General features: G+C 38.5%; 1 pseudogene; it reads left to right on the plus strand.

Annotated features, from left to right (window-relative positions):
- Nucleotides 1-23,015, plus strand: part of LOC149260624 (ubiquitin-conjugating enzyme E2 22-like) — a 51,160-nt pseudogene that overhangs the window by 22,920 nt on the left and 5,225 nt on the right.

Consider the following 23,015-nt stretch of genomic DNA (forward strand, 5'->3'; position numbering starts at 1 on the left):
CCATGGTTGTTTTATATTTATGCCCCATTTCACTATAGAAGCACCTTTGTCTTCACTCTTCATGTTCTTTCATATTCCCATCCTTTTCATCAACCTAGTGTTCTAAATACTTTACCACAACAGAAAATAAGGAAAAACAAACTCACTGTTTAATTTATTTAACTCCTATTTTGGTTTGTTGCTTGGCCATTCTTTTCCTAGTTGAGGAGGTTCATTTTCCCTCACATCCTCTAAGGGAGAGTAGTTAAACAATGTTAGTACTGATTTTGGGATTAGTTAAGTCACTAGACATATCCCCACCCCTCGTGTCCTAAATCCTACATGTTAGATGCGACACATGGGTGACACGTGTCCGACACGAGTTTGACTTGTGTCTTATTTGTAGGACATGAGTTTGAGTCGTGTCAGGCATGAGCCCTACTGGTGTCCCGAAATTTGGACACGTATATATTGAAACAACATCTTGAAGTTGATTTATTGACTCATTCTCACACAATTTAGTCAAAATTATGGATTCTCAAAAGTTTTGGAGTGTAGCTAAGGACAATTAAGCAATATTGGAAGGGATTCCAAGTGTTGGGAAGTGGATTTGTCTAGGCCCTGCTAATGCTATTAATGGTAATGTTAAATTCTTATCCTTCATTTTCATCCTTTTACTTAAATTTTTGACATTACGATTCATTAACTCGGGATATTGGAGAGTGGTTTTGACCTCATTGTATTTCATATGGAGAAAGTAGAATTTTAGATCCAACTCAAAATCCAACAGACTTAATAGTTTTTCAGCATTTTAAGATTGGGGGGATTACAATGTTTTTGCTAGCGTTTGTCATGTATGAGGGTATGGAACCAGCATTTAATTAAGAGGAACAAGCCCTCTATGTATCTTGATGTTGGTGGTATTGATTTTTGAACTCCTCTCTCATGACCCTAGTAAAAATGCACCCATCACTCAAACAAAATCTCAATTTAACATGCTAAGCTTTTTCTATCTTATTTTAATAGTTAGGGTGATATTTATTATGAGGATCCCTATATAGGCAATGATTTTGATGATATATAGTACTAGACTACTAGTTATTTTTTGTAGCATATTTTTTTGGGACTATACAAGCCATTTAGGGCCTCTTTGTTGATGTATTTTGGTTTAGAGATGGATTGCATTTGCACTCAATGTTATTTTGATTATCTGAATTAGTTGCATGATTGTATTTATATCATTATCATGTAAATGTTTTATATATTTCATTTTCATATTTTAAGTGTAATTCATTATATATATATATATATATATATATATATATATATATATATCGTGTCCTCTGTGTCATGCTTAGGGGGTCAAAATGTCACGTGTAGGGCACTCATATTTTTATGTCCTTCGTGTCCCGTGTCTCTATGGATAAGTGTACTTTGTTGCTTGCTTTCCTAATCCACTATTAATCGGCATTATCTAACCTCCGTTTTGGAGAAATTTCACCTCTTCATCAGCCTATACCTCTTGCACATCAACGCCCATCAACTGCCAATGACTGCCCTACATCAACTGTTTACCTTGCACCTGAGATGTTTTTTAGTCTCAAATCGATAACCTACATTAGATTTTAGATTTTATCTAGGGTGAAAACTACTTGTTTTCTAATCAATAAGGACATCATTGTTCATGGTCACTGTTATTAAAAAATATAGTAGCCTAATGCAAAGCCTCACTAGGCGTTCTAGGTTTAGAACAACAATGAGATTAGCCACCATTGTTACCTTGGTGGCTTCACCCCTTTTGTTTTGTTGTTAGATATTATCCCCACAATGGAGGATTCCCCAATAAGCTTAGAGGTTAGATGACTAAGGGATTCTAAGCCAAATGGCTCTCTAAGGAGCCTGCAAATTTACCCACCTTAGAAAGGTCTTCAGTAAAGGAAGGTTCGAGGGGAGAGAGAGAGATGATGTATTGAAGGAAACCACTGGTTAGGCCTAAGAGGTCAAGATAAGTCCTATAGATCTTCAAGTTTTTTTTTACTAGCCACCATCAATTTATGGATTGTTGTTAAATTAGGTTTTTAGGAGATTTCACTTTTTACAGCATGCAAAACTTACGATATCAATAGGAAAATAACCTATTATAAGTTTGGACAAAAAAATCCTAAAGGTTTAATTTGTAAACACTAGGTTTTTAATGGTTGGAAATGCACATAACAAACAAACCCTAGAACTCAACCCTAAAATAAGAGTGAAAAATGCATAAAATGATATATTTTGCCCTTTTAACATAATAGAGGCAATGCTTAATTTTATGATAGTGACATATAGGTGAAATCAAGCTATTAATTGTAGAGTTAACCAAATCCTAACCCTATTTTACCATCAAATAAAGAAAAATGGAAATTTTAGGTTGATCAATGCACAACGACTAGTGTCTTCTATCATTTGGGCAATGGAGTCAATAGGAAAAGCTTTAAGAGGACCCTTGGACAAAGAGGGAGGAGAGGTAATTTGTTCTACTACCAAACCCTAGTGACTTTCGATTCAAAGAGTGGATACTTGATGACAAATTTTGCATAATAAGAAACAAGAGTGCATAAATAATATTACAATTTTTAATATGGCACAAGATAAACCCTAATTTCAACAATTAATGCAAAATGGAAGAAAAATAACTTTAAACTTACACCATTCAAGAAAGCATGACTTCAACAATTCAAAGAAAGTCTCCCCATGCAAAACATATCCTCCCAAGACAATTCACATACTTGGTTAGCCATTGTGTCCAAGTGAAAGAGAGAGAACTAGTGTGCACTCTTTGCAAGAGAAAGAATTGAGTGTCTGTGACAATGATCCACTCAATTCAACTCCCCTCTATTTATAGGAGGGTAACCAAGTCGAATTGGACATAAAAGGCCTCAAATAACAAATTTATGTGTTCACAAGGAAAATAGGTCATAGGCTGACCTATAAGATAGCTCTCATAATGTTGAAACATAATAAAATGGCATCATCATCAAGTGAACATCTCCATCAAGGAAAGTTCCAATGAGTGTCCAAGAGTGCTCCTCATTCTGAGACATCCCATCAATGTGAAAGGGTGCATCATCAAGCCACAACTCCTCAAGCCGTATGTCATCATCAGGAGGCCACATGTCATCACTTTGGGATTTGCAAGGGTGATTTTGAAATCCTAGTGCATGACATCATCTTGAAGAGGTGTACTAACCCTCCCAAAGTATCTTAAGTCATCATCATCCTCATTTGGGCTTTGGAACAAGATAATGCTCATCAAGAAGGTTCAAGGATAACTTGGGGGCATCCTAGGTCCTCTGGGGCACATCATAAATTTTGGCAACGTCCTAGCCCCTATGTCGAATTGGACACACAATGATTAGTGCCTTCTATCATTTGGGTAATGGAATCAATAGGAAAAGGTTTAAGAGGACCACTGGAAAAAGAGGGAGGAGAGAGAATTTATTCTACTACCAACCCTAGTGACTTTTAATTCAAGGAGAGGATATTTGATGACAAATTTTGCATAATAAGAAACAAGAGTGCATAAATAATATTGCAATTTTTAAAATGGCACAAGATAAACCCTAATTTCAAAAATTAATGCAAAATGGAAGAAAATTAACTTTAACTGGCACCATTCAAGTAAGCATGACTTCAACAATTCAAAGAAAGTATCTCCATGCAAAACATATCCTCCCCAAGACAATTAACATACTTGGTTAGTCATTGTGTCCAATTGAAAGAGAGAGAATTAGTGTGCAATTTTTTCTAGAGAAATAATTGAGTTTTTGTGGCAATTACCCACTCAATTCGACTCCCCTCTATTTATAGGATGGTAACCAAGTCGAATTGGACATAAAATCCATAAAATTTTGAATTTAAGTGTTTACGAGGAAAATAGGTAATAGGCTGACCTATAAGATAGATCTCATAATGTTGAAACATAATAAAATGTCATCATCATCAAGTGAACATATCCATCAAGGAAAGTGCCAATGAGTGTCCAAGAGTGCTCCTCACTCTGAGACATCCCATCACGGATAAGTGCCAATGATTGTCCAAGAGTGCTCCTCACTCTGAGACATCCCATCAATGTGAAAGGGTGCATCATCAAGCCACAACTCCTCAGCCATAACTCCTCAAGTTGTATGTCATCATCAAGAGGCCACATGTCATCACTTTGGGGTTTGCAAGGGTGATGTTGCAAACCTAGTGCATGACATCATCTTGAAGGGGTGTACCAACCCTCCCAAAGTCTCTCAAGTCATCATCATCCTCATTTGGGCTTTGGAACAAGACAATGCTCATCAAGAAGGTGCAAGGACAACTTGGGGGCATCCTAGGTCCTCTGGGGCACATCATCAATTTTGGAAACATCCTAGCCCCTATGCTTAGTGTTTCAAGATTTGGAGGTGTAGAAGTTGTCATACATCTATGTGAGGACTCATCTATGTGGGGCTAACATTGTGGTTGCAAGGTCGTAAGTGCAGTCATGTTGCACTAGACTCCCTCTTCAAGGTACTGTAGAAGTGTCAAGACATCCCTCAAGAGATATCCAATGCATTTGGGAGGAAACAACTAAGACATACCCTTAATATCAAGTGAGATCAACATTATTAGGTAAAGAAACCATGAAAGTATCATAGTGGACCATATTTAATGCTAGGGGCACCAGAATACTTCAAACAAACCTTACCTTCAAATGAAATTCTAGCTGATGATTTGTAAGAAAGTTGCCAAACATATGTTTTTGATGGCTATTCATTAGCCCTATTAGGTGTTTCCAACCCTAAGGGGAAGGAAAGTTCCCAGGAAGACAAATTAATACATAGGTACATGTGATAAAGGTGGAAATGGAATGGGAAAGACTTTAGGGAAGATGCCATTGCCTTGGTACCAATTGAATGGGGTTGAACATATTGAGTGTAATGATGAGAAGATGGAACAATCATGGGGGCTTCAGTTACCCTTTCTTCGGCCTATTTTTACCACCCCTCTGGTGTGCCTTTTACTTAATGATTTTTCTTTTTCTTTCTTGCATTAGCTTGGGTAACTTGCTTGCTTGATTCTTTCAAATACCCCTTAAATAGGTAGTGGTTTCTCGCTCATCGGGGTTGGGACTTTCATAAGTTCCTTATATTTAGATAGAGCATGATATGCAAGGAATTGGGTGATGGCTAATGAGGGGAGTCGAGCTCAAGCCAGGCCTTTGTCCAAACACTTTACTTGTCCTAGATATCTTTTTCATTTTACATTTTATTTCATTTGTGGCTATAAATTCTTTTATCTTTATTTCAACTACATTAACCTCTTCTAGGCCCTTACTTAAAGATGAGGATGAAGGGTGCCAATACTGGTGACAAACGACAATCAACCCAAAAAATGGAAGTGGATACAAAGGATTGTTTTAAAGTGATAAGTTTGAATTACCTTGGGCATGTTGTATCAATCAATGCCTCCTATTTGTGCCCCTCCTAGATGGTGAAAAGGAAAGGCCTTAGGGAAGGTCACATTGGACTAGGGACAAAGGAATCACCTCCTAGGTGAAGCATGGGAACAAGGATACAATCAAGAGTAGTCAATCATCTAGCTAAACCTGTGATTCATATTAGAATGCCCTTAGCATTAAATGAAAGCAGATGATTATAGAAATGGTTAGTGTACCTTATAATATATGACCCACCTTCCTTCATGTATGCTAGGTGAGGAAGAAATCATTGACTGAACATATGTGGAGATCTCTGAGGCATAGCTATATGTCGATCATACTAGGGTTGTTGGCTGTTAGGTTGTCATTTAGGAGAAAAAAATTCTCCTAGTGGTTATCTGCTTGGGTGGGCAATAGTCACCTTGTTAGAACTTAGACATAATATCTAACAAGATATAGGCCTTTAATTGTTCATTATATTCAACAAACATCAATTTTTTGCATTTTGGATCTAAGTTGATATTTCCTCATATAGAATTAGAACATATGCTACTGGAGCAAAAATATTTCAAGTTGCAACCATGTAGTTTTCTTGTGGACTAAGCTTCCATTGGTGTGACATTCCATCCTGCCTTTGGTAGGATTCCTCTTGATCTGGTACACTGCAGTGTGCACTCCTTTCACTCAGTACCTGTTTTGAACTTCCCTACATCCCAACAATCATCCTATTTTTTCCTTCTCACAACCCTAATCTGTTGAGGTGTATATGTTGCAGAAACAAGTCTTTGGATACCTTCCTCCTTACAAAATTGACAAATTCATTAGAGTGGAATTAACATCGACTCTCAGACTGAATGATCTTTATAATTTACTTGATTTATTTTCTTCTGTCTTAATATTCTTAAATTCAACATATGCATCTGACTTAATTTAAGAAAGTAAACCCACATCTTCCTAGAGGAAACATCTACAAAGAGAAAAAAAAGTACATTGCACCAAATATTTACAGTCACCTCAATGGACCACAAATGTCATAGTTGACCAGTTCCAACATTGCCTTAGTCCTTCAAGCGTTCTCCTCATATAAAGCTAATCTATGTTGCTTTCTAGCTAAACAATATTTACAAAGATCCCCCTTTTCATCTACATCTAGCAAACCAAGCACCATAGTTCAACCAAATATAATTTAAAACAATATTCATGTTGGAAACATTTATTTTCACATCTTATAAATAAAAAAATTCAACTCTCAAAATGAGTGCCCTATTCTTCTAACCATAGTATATCTGTAGTGCTCCATTAGCCTGTCGATATTCCATGATGTTGTCTTCATTTTCTTATGATTTCTAGGGCATCAAATGAGTTAGAAGTTGTCCCTTAAGAAATGAGTGAAATAGTCATGCAAGCTAGGAATATTTGGATTTTTTAAGGCCTCCATGGGATCTTGTGAGGTATACAAATTAAAGAGTGCGTGAGGTGAGAAAGACCTCTTGTTTACATTTGTTTAGGAAGGTCTTTGAGAAGAACATGTTGGGTCCTTGTTTTGTTTCTAAAAGGCTTATGGCCTACTGATGACATGTGAAACCTTGGCAGGTGGCTAAGAATCTAGACATGTCTAGCTAGATGAGGCCTTATTGTTCTGTGAATTATTTCTTCCCACCTGTGTTCAACATTCCTTTAGGAAGATTTTGAGTGGTTGGTTGAGCATGAGGAGCTTAGGGTTGTCAATTGTCTGGTTTGGACAAAAAGGAATGTTTCCAAATCTTGTGGTCAAGGGTTTGACACCTAAAACACGTGTTGGGTAGATTCTTATATTGCATTGGCTGGTGGAACATTTTATTCAGAATAAGAACATATTCTTGTTGGCATTATGATTCAAGTGTTGTCCTTGATGGCAACTCACTCAGAGGATGGTACAAGTGCTCAGAGGTTGGTACAAGTGATGGCATCTTAATCAGAAGACAGATCTCAGTACAGCATGCCAAGGAAGCTCATACACGCCGTTTCGTTAAGCCCAAGTCGCGTGTACACGCTAGTTCGATTCATAAAAAGCGCGTGTATGTGGAAAGGTTCCTTTGGTCCATGGTGGTTAGTCCTTGGAAGTTGTGCCTATGATTTCGGACCATTGTGTCTCGACGGGCGTGTCGATCCCTAGTTTTGAAGTTGATGGTATTGTGTTACTATGGTTTTGGCTCTTGGTATTGAGCTAGGCCTAAGACTATATAAGGAGAAGAAGATCATTAGGCAAAATCATCTTTCGACAAGGGCTTGAATATCTAAGAGTGAAAGAGATCTGATTTGCAGGTGCTGGGTTGCTTGATCTAAGCCAAGGAGAGATCACATTGGTTGATGGAAGACTAGATCTAAGGATAGATCGGGATCTAATGGTTTGAAATGCACTATCATGATATGGTTGATTATGCTTATTTCTAGATCTGCATATTGTCGCAATGCTATGTTCTGGGTCTAACTAATGTCTGGTACAGCTGCAAATTGAGAAAGTTTATTTTTAGATCTGTACGCAGGTTGGCTTCGGTAAAAGAGCGTGTATACGCGGGTTTGGCTCCTTGAAGTAGCGTATATCTTTTGAAGCTTGTTTTTGGGTTTACAGTGGGGTCTGACAGTTATTGCAGAGTTCTGTAGTCTGCTCTGTGTTCTGATAACTGGTGATTGACAGGGTTCAGTGGTTCAGTGATTCAGAGTTTGGTTGTTTTATGCTTCAATGATCTGTTGTGGAAATTGAATGAATTGTGGTCTTCAGATTGTAATGTTGTGCTTCAGGAATATTCAAGTCTGAAAATGTATGAAAGGTGATACCTGAAGAAAAGAAGATTGTAGGTCAGCACCTACGTACTAGTATCTTGGCTAGTACAAGAACAAAGGGGGTTGGAGCTCCCTTCCAAGGAAGTTTGGAGAACGAGAGAAGGTTGTAGCCTTCTGCAGGTTGTAGCCTGCGTACTGGTATAAGGCTGCACCAGTACAAAAGATTGTAAACTGAAGTTTCTTAAAGAAAGATAGAGATAACTTGCAGCAGGTGGTTTTCACCCACATTGGGTTTCCACCTTATATCTTGGTGTTCATGTGTGTGACTTTTGATCCGTTCTGTTATACTGCATCTGCTTACTGTTAATGTGCTGAATAATGTCCTGATGAACTTAACTGAAGAATAAGCTAACTAAGTTATGAGTTTTCTGCTTATACGCTGTTTTATTTAGTCACAGTAGCGTGTACACGCTGTTTTACTTAACTGAAGTAGCGTATATGTTTCTGAGCATTGAAAAGGTTTGATTGATCTGATAATACTGATTCACCCCCCCTCTCAGTATTATTTCCAACAATTGGTATCAGAGCAGGTCCTTCAGGGAAGCTTGATCGCTTGAAGGTAGATCATTCATCATGAGCAACTACGAGAAAGAAGCATCAATCAGGCCACCGGTTTTTGATGGAACAAATTTCAATTATTGGAAGGTAAGAGTTACTGCATATCTTCAATCTCTTGGTACAGAAGTTTGGAACATTGTAGAAACAGGCTATGCTTTTCCTTCAGTTACTCCTACAGATCCAGCTGAGAAAAAGACATATGAAACAAATGCAAAAGCAGTCAGTACTCTATTAGGAAGTATATCCCAAACAGAATTCATGAAGGTCATGCACTTCAAATCAGCAAAAGAGATATGGGACAAAATGATCACTAGCTATGAAGGAGATGAACAGGTAAAGGAAGCTAAACTTCAAACTCTCAGGATTCAATATGAGACTCTCAAGATGTATAATGATGAAAGTGTGGCAAATTATTTTCTTCGGGTAGACGAGATTGTTAATTGTATGAAAAATTTGGGTGAAGAAATAAAAGAGACTATAGTAGTTTCAAAGATTCTAAGATCATTATCCCCCAAGTTTGAATCTAAAGTATCTGCAATAGAAGAAAAGGAAAATCTCAAAGTTCTCACTATGTCTCAGTTACATGGAATTCTAACTGCTTATGAAATGAGAAAGGGAGGTCCATCAGACAGAAGGGAAGCTGCTTTTAAGGCATCAGGAAAAGAAGATTACTATGAGGCAAGCCATGTTCCAGAAGAAGAGGAAGAAGAATCAAATTTTGTTAGAAATCTTCAAAGGGGTGCTGGAAGGTTCAGAGGTAAGCTACCTTTCAAATGCTTTGCTTGTGGAAGAGTAGGTCATTATGCTGCAAAATGTCCTAATAAAGATAAAGGAAAAGAACCTGCTAGATGGAATAAGAAACAAAGTGCAAATAAGAAAAGCTACTACACCCATGAAGATAGTGATGGCTTATCAAACAGTGATGAAGATGAACAAGGTAATAAATATAAGCTATTAATGGCATTTGAAGATGATGATTATGAGGATGCTGTAGATGTGGATAATCTCTATAATGAAATTACTAGACTCAAGAGATGCATAGAAGAAAAGAGTGTGATCATTGATACTTTGCAATTTCAAATTGATGAAAAGGAAAAACATCTTGAAAAACTAGAAGGTGAAATTGTTGGTCTCAGAAAAGAAATTGAGAAAACAAAAGCTATTAATCTTAAGTTTGTCAAAGGATCTGAAACTTTGGATGAGATTATCAATGTGCAGCGGTCTCCTCTAAACAAGACAGGTTTGGGCTATAATGGAGAAACCTCTAAAGCATCCACCTCAAAAATTATCTTGATGCAGCAAGAAGAAATGAGCAGAAGAACAATGAAGATAATCAGGTAAAGCAGGGACGAATTACAAACAGAAACTATCAGGGACAATCCTTCTTAAGGGTGAACAAAAGCTACAACCAACCACAGGTAAAATCTTCTCAGTTTGGCACAAGAATAGATGAAAATAGAAATTACAATCAGTTGGCTGGTAGATTCAATAACCGCAGAAGCTTCTTCAATGGACAATGCTTTTCTTGCCATAACTTTGGTCACAAAGCAGCTCAATGTGTTGCATATAAAACAATCATGACTAGGGAAGCTCAAAAACAAAGAAGTATGACAGGGATTACAAAGAGGACCTATAACAACTTTTCGGTTCTTGAAAATGAAGTTGAATGTTCTATTTGCAATAATTTTGGTCATAAAGAATCTGAATGCAGGAGCAGGTTTCAGGAGAAAAAGGAACAAGCCACGAGCACCAAAAAATGGAAATATAAAGAACCTCAGACAGAAAGATGTGGGATAGCGTTTTATGCAGAAGGACAGGAAAATCTATGGTACATTGACAGTGGATGTTCGAAACATATGACAGGTGATAAAGAAAAACTTGAATCTTATTCTACTTTAGAAAAGGGAAAGAAAGTTTCTTTTGGAAATGATACTCCTGCAACTATAAAAGGAAAAGGTATTGCTCCTTTGAAAGAAAAGGTCAAGGCTGGAAATGTTTTGTATGTTGATGGATTGAAGCATAATCTTCTAAGTGTCAGTCAGATGTGTGATCAAAAAACCGAGGTTATTTTCAGATCGAATGGATGTCTTGTTCGTGATCTTGATACAGGTAAAACAGTTCTCAAAGGCAAAAGAACTCCAAATAATCTGTACATATTTGAAGAAGGACAACAACAATGCTATCTTAGCAAGGATGAAGAGCACTGGTTATGGCATCGAAGGTTGGGACATCTAAGCTTCTCACAAATAAGAAAAGCATGCAAATATCAGGCAGTTCGCGATCTTCCAGATATCAAAATTCCAGACAACACTATATGCAAATCTTGTCAGTTTGGAAAGCAAACCAGAACTAACTTTCCAGAAAAGGAAGGATCAGCTAGCTTGCCTCTTGAGCTAGTCCATACAGATGTATGTGGTCCATTTAGGAAAAGGACACCTCGAGGAGAAGAATATCTGATATTATTCATTGATGATTTCTCAAGGTTTGTTTGGTTAGGGCTTATGAAGCACAAAGATGAAGCATTCGAAAAATTCAAATCCTTCAAAGCATTGGCTGAAAATGAATCAGGACACAAAATTAAGTGCCTCAGATCTGACAGAGGTGGGGAGTTCACATCAAATGAATTTTTCGATTTCTGCGATGAACATGGGATAAGAAGAGAATTCTCTACAGCTAGAACTCCTCAGCAAAATGGGGTTGTGGAAAGAATGAACAGAACTATCCAACAAATGGCTCGTGCTATGCTCGATGAATCAGGTACTCCTGCAACCTTCTGGGGTGAAGCTGCACATGCTGCTGTTATCATTCTTAACAAAACAAATGTCCGAGTAAACAGCACTCAAACACCTCATGAGCTTTGGAGTGGTAAAACTCCTTCCGTGAAGCATTTCAAAATCTTTGGGAGCAAATGTTATATTAAGAATACTGATGAGCAACTTGGCAAACTTGAACCTAGAGCAGATGAGGGCATTCTTCTTGGTTATTCTCCACATAGCAAAGCATACAAGTGCTACAATAAAAGACTTGGCAGAATTGTTGACAGTATTGATATAGTGGTTGATGAGAAGGGATATATTCCTAGGCAAGTTCATCATGAAGACATTGAAGAAGATGAAGGTTACTCTCAAAGGCGAAATGATGAAGAAGAAGAATCTCAAGAAGAACCAGAGGAGCAGACAAGAATAGAAGAGAAGACTCCATCCAGATATGTCCAAAAGAATCATCCAGAAACTCAGATTGTGGGGCAGAAAGAAGCAGGAGTACAAACAAGAAGGACACTTGCAGAAGCTTCAAGCTACTTGGCTCTACTCTCCTCCATTGAACCACAAAATGTGAAAGAAGCATGCAAAGATGAATGTTGGGTCAAAGCAATGGATGAAGAACTTGAGCAAATCGAAAGGAACAACACTTGGGAATTAGTTCCTAGACCAAAAGATAAGAATGTAATAGGAACAAAATGGGTCTTCAAGAATAAGTTAAATGAAAATGGAGAAGTAATTAGAAACAAGGCCAGACTTGTTTGTAAAGGGTATGCACAGCAAGAAGGAATAGATTTTGAAGAGACCTTTGCTCCTGTGGCAAGACTAGAGGCCATCCGAATGTTCCTTGCTCTCTCAAGCTTTCAAAACTTCAAGGTATTTCAAATGGACGTGAAATCAGCCTTCCTAAATGGAGACTTAGAAGAAGAAGTATATATTGAGCAGCCAGATGGGTTCATTCTTGGAAATGATCCAAACCTTGTATGCAGATTGAAAAAGGCACTCTATGGGCTCAAACAAGCTCCAAGGGCTTGGTACTATCGGTTGGACAAATATCTTCACCAACAAGGCTTTTCAAAAGGATCAGCAGATAGCAATCTCTATATAAAAGTTGAAAATAACAAATTGCTAATCCTTGTTGTTTATGTAGATGATATTATTTTTGGCAGCAATGAAGAGACCATGAGTCAAAACTTTGCCTTGGTTATGCAGAAAGAATTCGAAATGTCACTTCTTGGAGAATTGACATATTTTCTTGGATTGCAAATCCAACAAAATGAAGGAGGTATCTTCTTGTCTCAAACCAAATACCTCAAGCAGATCTTGAAGAAGTATGGCATGGAAGAGTCAAAACCAGTATGTACACCCATGGTTACAGGATGCAGCCTCAGTGCAAATGATGAATCAGCAGCAGTTCACCAACCCACTTATAGATCCATGATTGGGAGTTTGCTTTATTTGACAGGTACTCGACCAGATATTACACATGCAGTAGGAATGGTTGGAAGATTTCAAGCCAACCCAAAGGAAACTCATCTTCAGGCAGTCAAAAGAATCTTCAAATATCTTCAAGGGACCCAAAACTATGGCTTATGGTATCCTAGAAATACTGATCTCACTCTTCATGCTTACACAGATGCAGATTGGGCTGGAAGTGTGGATGATAGGAAAAGCACAAGTGGAGGTGCTTTCTTCATGGGTTCCAGATTAGTATCTTGGTTCAGCAAGAAACAAAGTTCGATTGCCTTATCTACAGCTGAAGCAGAATATGTGGCTGCAGCATCTTGTTGCACACAACTTCTTTGGATGATGCAGACCTTGCAGGACTTTCAAATCACTTGCACTCCACCTGTCTCTATCTTATGTGATAATACAAGTGCAATCAGCATTTCAAAGAATCCTGTCATGCACTCAAAGACCAAGCACATACCAATCAAGTACCATTTTCTTCGGGAACAAGTGCTTGAGCAGAAGGTCAAGTTGGAGTATGTTCCTTCTAAGGAGCAAGTTGCTGATATTCTCACAAAACCACTGCCCAGGGAAACTTTTGAATATCTCAGACAAAAGCTGGGAGTAGTTGATGCTTCATCCTGTTGTTGAAGATTGTTTGTTCTACAGAAAAGTTGGTATACGCAGGTTACGGAAGGGATATGAGCGTATACACGCGGATTTATGGTGGGTAAGTCGCGTGTATGCTGGACGCTTGTTGCAGAAAGAATATCCGCGTACATACGCTGTTTTATATAGGATAAAACGCGTATATGAAGTTCTGAACAGCAAGGGAAAACTCTGAAGTTCTGAAAAGCAATAGGAATGTCAGAATTCTTCAGGCACAGTTTCAGGGAGTGCAACAGGCACAGGTTCAGGGGGAGCAGCTCAAAAGTCTCATAAAGCATTGTTGGCATTCAGATGTTTTGGTTGTTGGTTTCAGGAGAAGGAGCTCAGAAAGAAATTCTGGTTGCTGATCTAACAAGATGTTTATCAGATGTTGCTGGTGTCTTTCCTAAGTCTTGGTCTAGATCTGTTGTCTCTATGTCATGTATCTCTCTTGTCATATCTCTTTTATGGTGTCAAGGTCATGTAACGGCCTATGTTGGTTTCCCCACTATGCCTGGGATGAATGCTGTAATATAATTGGTTGTTTCTGATATGTCCCCTCTTGGTAGGGAGTATGGATGTATGTATTGAGTCTTTTGGTGATAGGAAGGTCCCTTATGGTGTATAAATCTTGGCTCTTGTTGAAGAACATCTTTTTCAGATCTGGCCTACTGTCAGGGGGAGCACGAGTCAGCACAGCCAAGCAGAGGTATCAGCATGTCCTCAGGGGGAGCACAGCCCTTTGCTCTTGATGTCAAAGGGGGAGAGTGACTTGGTGTGGTGGTTGCCATCAAGTCCAAAGGGGGAGATTGTTGGCATTATGATTCAAGTGTTGTCCTTGATGGCAACTCACTCAGAGGATGGTACAAGTGCTCAGAGGTTGGTACAAGTGATGGCATCTTAATCAGAAGACAGATCTCAGTACAGCATGCCAAGGAAGCTCATACACGCCGTTTCGTTAAGCCCAAGTCGCGTGTACACGCTAGTTCGATTCATAAAAAGCGCGTGTATGTGGAAAGGTTCCTTTGGTCCATGGTGGTTAGTCCTTGGAAGTTGTGCCTATGATTTCGGACCATTGTGTCTCGACGGGCGTGTCGATCCCTAGTTTTGAAGTTGATGGTATTGTGTTACTATGGTTTTGGCTCTTGGTATTGAGCTAGGCCTAAGACTATATAAGGAGAAGAAGATCATTAGGCAAAATCATCTTTCGACAAGGGCTTGAATATCTAAGAGTGAAAGAGATCTGATTTGCAGGTGCTGGGTTGCTTGATCTAAGCCAAGGAGAGATCACATTGGTTGATGGAAGACTAGATCTAAGGATAGATCGGGATCTAATGGTTTGAAATGCACTATCATGATATGGTTGATTATGCTTATTTCTAGATCTGCATATTGTCGCAATGCTATGTTCTGGGTCTAACTAATGTCTGGTACAGCTGCAAATTGAGAAAGTTTATTTTTAGATCTGTACGCAGGTTGGCTTCGGTAAAAGAGCGTGTATACGCGGGTTTGGCTCCTTGAAGTAGCGTATATCTTTTGAAGCTTGTTTTTGGGTTTACAGTGGGGTCTGACAGTTATTGCAGAGTTCTGTAGTCTGCTCTGTGTTCTGATAACTGGTGATTGACAGGGTTCAGTGGTTCAGTGATTCAGAGTTTGGTTGTTTTATGCTTCAATGATCTGTTGTGGAAATTGAATGAATTGTGGTCTTCAGATTGTAATGTTGTGCTTCAGGAATATTCAAGTCTGAAAATGTATGAAAGGTGATACCTGAAGAAAAGAAGATTGTAGGTCAGCACCTACGTACTAGTATCTTGGCTAGTACAAGAACAAAGGGGGTTGGAGCTCCCTTCCAAGGAAGTTTGGAGAACGAGAGAAGGTTGTAGCCTTCTGCAGGTTGTAGCCTGCGTACTGGTATAAGGCTGCACCAGTACAAAAGATTGTAAACTGAAGTTTCTTAAAGAAAGATAGAGATAACTTGCAGCAGGTGGTTTTCACCCACATTGGGTTTCCACCTTATATCTTGGTGTTCATGTGTGTGACTTTTGATCCGTTCTGTTATACTGCATCTGCTTACTGTTAATGTGCTGAATAATGTCCTGATGAACTTAACTGAAGAATAAGCTAACTAAGTTATGAGTTTTCTGCTTATACGCTGTTTTATTTAGTCACAGTAGCGTGTACACGCTGTTTTACTTAACTGAAGTAGCGTATATGTTTCTGAGCATTGAAAAGGTTTGATTGATCTGATAATACTGATTCACCCCCCCTCTCAGTATTATTTCCAACAATTCTTTGAGGTCCATGGACATATTGATTTTGATATAGAGACATTTTTACATCACAAGGTTGTAAAAGCTCAGGGTTGTGATAGTTAAACTCCTTAATAAGATTGGTTAGAATGGCCAAAATTGCATAGGTGGGATTTAGAATTCAATCCATATTAGGTAATGTAATTTAAAAAAATTCTCAACAAAACATCTTTGGCCCATTGTTGCTCCGAAGCAGGAACCATGAGTGGGAGCGATAATTTTCATAAACTTCCAGGTTAGGAAGCATTGATTACATTTTGTTGTTGTGTACTCAGTTGTCTTTTGTTCCACTATTACTATCGAAAATCCATCTAAGCATTTTCAAATTGTGACATTCACCAAGTCTTTTTATGCCAGAATATAAACTTGACAGTTCTCTTCATATTCAAAAGATTGGGAGTCTCTAGCCAATGTTGAGGAAAAAAACATATCATGGGAGAGATCAAGGGCCTGAAGACAGAGTAAAATGATCCAGTGTAAGAATACTAAACACTTTGCCTTATCTTGAGTTATGCACTGTCATACTACCATGTCCTACTGCAGTATTATAAATTCATGACCACTAAATTCCATTTTACCTGAGAATACACTTCAGTTGATGTAAGACTCTTGCATTGAGTGTGCTTGATGAATGTTTATTCAAAATGAGAGTAAAGATTGGATTTCTTAGTGTTTTGTTTGACCTAACTAGGTTTACAGAGATTCTCAATGGGGGAGCTGCTATGAAAGGTACAATGAGGATCCAAACAATGACAAAGATAATCTTTAGTCTGCAGTGGCAACATCCTGCCAATTCCACAAAAAATATGTGTTTAGTAGGTGGACAATTAGTTGAAAACCTTGTGTTTTATTCATTTGTCCTTTCCCATAGAACATGATTTTTTTTTATCAATCAATTATGCCACATATTTACACAATTAGTGATCTATTTATCTCTATCAGGTCAAATGTTGCAGCCTATGCTAAACATTTTGTTGGTGATGGTGGAACAACCACTCTGTAATCAATTATAAAGGATTGGTGCACATCCACATGGCAGCCTATTTTGATGCCATTGCCAAAGGAGTTTATTGTTTGAGGTATGATTAATTGATGGGCCAGTATTTATAGGTTAATGATGCACAAAGGATGGAAATGTCTTTAATGGATTGAAATGTGCTCTAACGTCCACGAAAGGCATTAAAATATTCACCCTGTCGACAGTGGGGTTATTTTTGGGTGAGATTTACAGTTAGTGGAGCAAGTGGAAGCAGTGGGAACAATCATACTGCAAGCTAAAATAGATCCGATGAATCTTGAATGTTGAATCTTGTTTTGCATCTCTTGAGGGTTTCAAGTATGGAGTTTGGTCCCTTTGCCGCCCTGAATTGACTCTATTTGTGTCATTTTGGCCTTGGTTTCATGTGGGATAGGATTTTACATCATGGAATTGGGTTAATTTTGTTGATTGAGGCTTTGAGCATTCAATTCAGTAAATGAGGGATTTTTTGGATTGCTACTTAGTTTTGAATTTGATCTAGTGAAATTGTGTCTAAAAGAGAGATACATTCCTAATATCTTTTGGGACTCGTATCTCTAAGAGATTTGTAAATATGTGCAATGAAATATGCATTCCGGGCTTTTTTAATTATGTGAATTACTGGGATTGTTGATTATCCATATGCACAAATGTAAACTTACATTCATGGAGAACTTCGGGCAAGACAACTTATGTTTGCATAAATTCATTTTATCTTTCTTTAGATTTCTCACAAGTAGAAGAATGCACAACTTCTTGTATTTCTTTTAAATTTTAATGGGTTATGTTTTGGGATTTTCTATAAGGTCGTCATTTCAACTCTTGTGGAATCATCACCTACATTAGTTGGGTGGTCACGGACTCGAAAACTCTTCTTTGCACCCACTTTGTTAAGTTGTACACATGAGTTCAAATTTTCAGGATTCATTCCTTGAAAAGACAATGCAGAGCCCTATACTCGTGTGTCATTGAAACTAACCCTGATTATGTTGGATTTAATTCATGGTTTTTCTAACAAAACAAAACAATGGAGGAGAAATGAGTTAACTAGATGACTATCTGTTTGTCATTATTTGGGGGGAGGTTGCACATGGACTCAAAATTTGACAAATTTTAGCCATGGATTCTGAAGTATGCAGATATTCCCTTCCGTTGAAAATAAAGTATGATTGGAAGATAAACCACTTGAAAGAGATCATGTATGTGAATATTGATACAATTTTGGACAATTTTTTATCATCTACTCGTACAAGACAATTGAAGGCAGAGACAACCTAAGAAGAGTATTTTTTTTTTGTAAAAAGGACAACCAAATATGTGGACAACCAATTTTGTGGTTTTCAAAAATTTTGACAAGCATTATATGTGTTGCAAGAAATTGTTTTGCTTCTGATTTCATGGTAAGTAAAGTATGCCTATCTGTTTTCAAGGTGGAAAAATCTTTTATTATAATCGAGTTGCATTTGATTGTGTTGTCTATTTCTCTCAGTGATTATTGGTTCCATATTATTTAATGAAGAATATTTCATGTTGAAACCTTAAAGTTAAGAAAGAATTGTTGTAATTGATTTTACCTGCAAGATTAGAGTTTTATTTTTCTTCCAAGATCAGTAGGTGGAAATTCACAGTCATTGTGACAAGTCATAATACAAGAAATGTTACTGTTGTGCACATTTTGCACCCCGATACAATTGGTCAATATGGACATAAATTAATATTTGACCCCTTTATCTTGTCATGGCCAGTGGTCTTTATTCCTTGACTATATTAATTGTTCCTTTTTCTTTCCACATTCCTTACTGAAGTTGTCATTATCAAGCCTTCAAGGTAAATGGGAGTTGTGAAATTCCTTCTTACCTATTAGATAGGGAGGTTCCATATGCAAAATTAGCATGTGGATGTTTTCAGCCATTGCTATAGGTTGAATTTCAGGCAATTGTATCAGTGGGACATGGTAGAAATCCTAAAATTGCTGATCGATGATGGGGCCTTTTAGCTCATTATATATACTCAATTATCTCTTGTAGAGGTTTTCCTACAACTAAATTGGCATATTATGAATGTTTCTATCCCTTTTTCTCTTAATGCGTAGATTTTTGGCATAAACTTGTTTATTTTTTACTACTGCAAGGAATTCCCTTTTCCTTTCAAAAGTAAAAACCTTACATCAGTAAATAGTTGGGGCCTTTCATCTCTTACTGGAGCTTGTTGTGCTTTCTATTACCATTTTCCTATACTTAAATAACTATTAGTAATTGACATATTGTGAATGTTTTTGTTTTGTTTTACCAATACATAGATTTTTGGAATATTTTTGTTTCTTTGGCATTGCAAGACAATCCATTTTCCTTTAATCTCCTAATTGCTAGAATTAAAGGTGTAGAGTTCCGATTAGTCTTCAATTTACAGAATGTAAAACCCCCACATCCTGGGCAGTGGTGAACATTGCATGTAGTTTGTTATATTTTGGGTTTCTCATGATCATTTAATATGGTTTCTGTCAGGTGTAAGTTTTTGTGATGCTTTCCATTTTGAAGTGGATTTTTATACATAAATACATATATGTCTTGTGTTACAGGATGAAAATGAGAACCTCCCACCCAAGGTGATAAATGAAATTGCAAAGGAGTTGAAGAGTCTTGATTAATCACCTCATGGAGGTATAAAAGTGGTGGTGAATGATGACAAATTTTGAATCACAATTGTAGATATTGAAGGACCAAGTACATTCTAAAAGAATAATCCAGAACAATGTAACATATTTTGGATGTTATATTCTTGAGAAAGTCGTCATCTTTTCATATTGCATTTACTAAAGCATTTGAATTCATTTTTTTGCATGGTTATTACTAGATTTTTGGAACATGAGCTATATTTACATTTACTAATGCTTTTTCCTGCAATTGGCACTTGATCCAGGTGGATATTGGTGGCCACCTGCCAATTCCACTTGGGCCCCCACCATTGTTTCTTTTAGTTTTTCAGTTTCCTTATTTGTAGCACAATTTACTATTTTTGGCAGTTTTTCGGGTCCTAAACTTCCAGAGCCGTTTGAGGCCCTAAACGACGTTTTTTGGTAAAACTGGGAGAAACTTGGGCACATGGACCGATGTTGCTCTTCCCAAAGTTGTAGTCCTCCAATAGATCTTTCTAACGAGGTATTGCGCGCGTCAAACGAAGATCGTATTCCAAAGTTACGACCCCGGGAAGTTGATGTACCAATGTACCCAAAATGGGGCCCATAGTTTGGCGCTTCATCTCCTAGGGTTAGGGTTTTGGATGTTTAGGGTTTTCCATTGTTTTCTCAACAATAAATAGGCCTTTGAGCCTCATTGTAAGACAGTTCAGAGGCATGTAGCTGCCACATCTTTGTTTGTAAGCATATTTCAATATTTTACATTAATGAAATGAAGTATTAATTATGTTGTATCTCTGTATTTATGGTTATCTCTATAATTTGTTGCGTTCCTATTTAAATCTAGATCAGTGGCACCAGAGCGGTCTGCTCTTTCTCTGTTTTTCTTTGCATGTCCCCAATGAGGTCGGGATATAAGGAGTTAGGGCTTAAACTGGTCGAACCTTTGCAAGACCAACCTCGCAAATCCCGACGGCCTCCCATGGTGGATGAAAAGAAAGACGAGGGGGCAGGAGATCCTATCAAAATATTGCTCGAAGAGGCCCTCGAGTGAGAAAGGAATGCAATGATGGATAACTTTGCCCAGATCCTTCAGCAGCTTCCTAGGGGTGACACATCTACTTCCAGCAACTACTCTGGAAGCACCACACCCTTTAAGGTACAAGTTAACTTTGACATTCCCATATTTGAGGGTCAGATAGATGCAGATGTTGTAGATAAATGGTTAAGTTTGCTAGAAAAGTATTTTTCTGTTCATGATTTTTCCGGCCGGGAAAATATTACTTTCGCTCTTCTCAAAGCCACCCCACGTCAAGGACTGGTGGGAAACCTACTCCGAGTAGAAGGATGAAAGTACGACCTCACTTTTTTTAGCCACACCCACTTGGAATTCATTCAGAATTCCATCAAGGAGCAGTATTACCCTGTCAAAATCTATGAGTATAAATACGTAAAGTGGACCACGCTGCGGTAGGGAAGGGACCAAGACGTGCCAGAGTTTACCAATATTTTCCACACCCTTTGCACAAAGTTGGGTATCAAGGATTCTGAGCTACATTTGGTACTCAAATACCATGGCTGCTTACACAGTACATCTAGGACGAGATGGAGTTCCTGGACATCTCCTCGCTTGGCATGACATACTGATATGTTGTCAAGATCGAGCAGAAGTTTAAACAAAAGAAGTGAGACTTTGGATCTACAAATCTGAAGCAAGGGAAAGGCGCCCCCAAACCAATAAACAAAGGACAAAGCCAAGGTGGGGTGGCCTAGGACAACCTACCAAAGCGACAAGAAAAGAAAAACACCGCGAAGCCGAAGAAGGACACAGGAAAGTGGTGTGAGTTCCATAAGAGCTCCACTCACAACAAAAGTGAGTGTCGGGCCAAGCAGTCAATGATGGCCGAGCTAAAGTATTTGGAATCATATGCAAGTTCAGACTCTAAGTCAGAACCTAATAAAGGGAATGACAAAGGGAAGCATATTGTCGATGCGAAGCCTAATGCCACTGTTTCCACCACGAAGATCGAGAAGGAGGAACCCAAATATCCAGAGGAGGAGGAGCGCTTCTTCCACTACCAGATGTGAGTAAAGGTCTCCTGCTACAGTTCATTGTCGACATCGGGAGCCAAAAGAACCTCATTTCAGTAGAGGTCCTAAAGCGGTTGGGCTTACTGACCACAATACATCCACAACCGTACACCATTGGGTGGCTTCACCAAGGACGAGATCTTTGCATGAGCCAACAGTGTCACCTTCCATACAACATCAAGCCCTTCACAGATGAGGTATTGTGTGATGTTGCTACCCTTGATGTTTGTGATGTACTATTAGGCCAACCATACTTGTGGAAGTGACATGTTGTATATGAGTCAAGGCCTTGTTCTGTTATTGTTACTTTGGGAAATAAGTTGTACAAGATACCGGAGGTAGCACCGCCTACCGCCATCTCTTTGGTTACTGCAAAACAATGCAGTAAGCTCATTTCAAAAATTGGGAAATTTGTTTTCCTGATGATACGCCTTCAAGGAAAGAAGAAGATAGTGGCCACGACCTCCAAACAGGGCCCCTCCGCACGACAACTACAGATGGACAAGGTCATGGAGGAGTACGAGGACATCTTCACCTCTCTCGTAGGGGTTCCTCTACAATGTTAGGTTAAGAACTCCATCGATTTGACCCTAGGTGCACCGCTGCCCAATGGACCAATCTATCGGTGCTTCATTCTAGAGAGCGATGAAATCAAGAGGCAGATTCAGGAGCTGCTCCAGAAAGTTCACATTTGACTGAGTTCAGTGCCCTGTGGGAGCCCGATCGTGTTGGTACAGAAGAAGGATGTGGAGACTCTGTATTGACTATCAGGTGCTGAACAAGATCACTGTGCAGAGTAGGTACCTGTTCCCATGGATTGATGACCTTCTGGACCAACTGAAGGGGGGAAAATATTGCAAAATTGATTTGAAGTCAGGATATCACCAGGTACCAATCAAACCCTTCGATGTGTGGAAGATTGTCTTCAAAGCCAAGGAGGGCCTTTTCAAATAGTTGGTTATGCCTTTCAAGTTGACGAATGCTCCTGCAACCTTCATGAGGCTAATGGATGACATCTTGCAGCCATTCACCAACTCATTTGTAGTGGTATACTTGGATGACATCTTGATCTTTAGCCAGAGCTAGGAAGAGCACCTCCACCACATCCGACAGGTTCTCCAAACACTACGGCAACACAAGTTATGTGCCAATTTGGAGAAATGCACTTTTGGCATGACCCAAGTTTAGTATTTGGGATACATTATTGATGAACAGGGGGTGCATGTGGATCTAGCCAAGATCCATGTCATTCGGGATTGGCCATCTCGAACCAATCTGACAGAGCTCCGCGGCTTTCTAG

The sequence above is a fragment of the Pinus tabuliformis genome, chromosome 6 (genome assembly GCF_031772625.1).
Source record: "Pinus tabuliformis cultivar Carrire ecotype Pingquan chromosome 6, CPIR1, whole genome shotgun sequence".
Lineage (NCBI taxonomy): Eukaryota > Viridiplantae > Streptophyta > Pinopsida > Pinales > Pinaceae > Pinus > Pinus tabuliformis.